This window comes from Propithecus coquereli, unplaced genomic scaffold (assembly GCF_000956105.1).
Source record: "Propithecus coquereli isolate 6110/MARCELLA unplaced genomic scaffold, Pcoq_1.0 Scaffold199, whole genome shotgun sequence".
NCBI lineage: Eukaryota > Metazoa > Chordata > Mammalia > Primates > Indriidae > Propithecus > Propithecus coquereli.
In genome coordinates, this window is record NW_012144855.1 from 1,920,561 (window position 1) to 1,922,167 (window position 1,607).

A 1,607-nucleotide genomic window follows, 5' to 3' on the forward strand; every position below is an offset into this window, starting at 1 on the left:
AAAGGAAAAGAAGTCACTTTATCAAAAAGACACCTGCACTACAGTGTTTATCACAGTACAGCTCACAATTGCAAAGATGTGGAATCAAGTTTAGTGTCCATCAATTCACGAGTGAATAAAGAAAATGTTATGACTGAGTAGTACTTCATGGTACAGCCATAAAAAGGAATGAAATAACATCTTCTGCAGCAACTTGGATAGAACTGGAGACCATTATCCTAAGTGAAGTATCTCAGGAATGGGAAAACAAACACCACATGTTCTCACTCATAAGTGGGAGCTAAATGATGAGTACGTACGGGTACAAAGAGATGTAAAGGACATTGGAAACCAAAAAGGGTGGAGGGTGGGAGGGGGGTAAGAGATAAAAACTTACATGTTGGGTACAATAAACACTATTCTAGTGACAGGCACACTAAAAGCCCTGACTTAAGCATCATACAATGTATCCATGTAACAAAAACTTTTGTACCCCCTTAGTATTTTGAAATTTAAAAAAATAAATAAAGGTCTAAAAAGAAAAAAAATAATATAGGTTGACCTCGTCTTGCTGCTTAGTGTTGTGTTGGTAGTAGCTTTATTTAAATGCTGTATGAAGCAAGCTGACCAGATTTGATCCCAGCCTCAGTCAGTCATATTAATCAGAGTGGTGGACGGGATGGCATACTAAAAGGAAAACTCAGCAGAAGCCAAGATGTTATAAAAATGAGGTTTGGATATTGCGGGAGACAATTCTCCATGGTTCTCTTGCATGTCTGCACATCTTAATGAGTGAGGCATTGATTTCTCTTTGTTCTAGACTATCTTTTTCAAGAATCTTAGTATAGAAAACAGCCTTGGAATATAAAGATATTGTCTCCTTCCTGAGCAAAGCTAAGTCTTACTTACAGTCTTGGAAACAGTGTCTCCTGGAGAGCAATGAACAGCATGCTCCCCGTCCAGTACAATAAAGATAATAGCTCCCTTTGGAGCAAAGGGTGGGTATGCTTACTACCCATTCTGAAAATTCAGGTTCCCAAAGCTTAGGGTCCCTTTCCTGTAATACAACCACATGTTATCATTTCCTCTGCACATAGCCCTGTGGGAACACAGCCCTGTGGGTTACTTGTGGCTTTGGCAACTGGTATAAATGCTACTACTCTGGCTAGTATTTCTTGTGAGTACTAAACTGTCCTTTGTCTCTGACCAGGAGTCTTGTGTCTTCTAAAGTATCCATGAAACTGTGGCAGATTCACTTGTTAGCTTATAAGTAGAGTCAAAATCTCAGTTCATAACCACCACTATGTATTTATTATTCCATGGCAGTAGTACCTTCCTTAAACTTCCATTGTAATAAAAGAAAAAAATCAACCATTAGCAGAAGGGAAAGATGGTTTATTCATTTTATTCCTAAATAATTCCCTATAGTATATTTATATGCCTAAATTAGGACAGTTAAAGCCAATGGACTACCTGTTGTTATGTAAATCTATTACCCCTGGCAACTGATCACTGTACCTATAAATGACCATGTAAAACTTCACTCTTGGCCTCTGAGATTGACAGAGAAATCCAGGCCCCCTAAGCACCCATTTTGCCTATAATCTTTATAAATCTATGAAACTAAA

At 38.1% G+C, this 1,607-nt stretch overlaps 1 protein-coding gene across 2 annotated transcripts in view; it reads right to left on the minus strand.

The window, feature by feature from the left end:
• KIAA1324L (KIAA1324-like ortholog) overlaps nt 1-1,607 on the minus strand; it is a 174,342-nt gene that overhangs the window by 37,286 nt on the left and 135,449 nt on the right. The gene's annotated exons all lie outside the window — the stretch shown is intronic.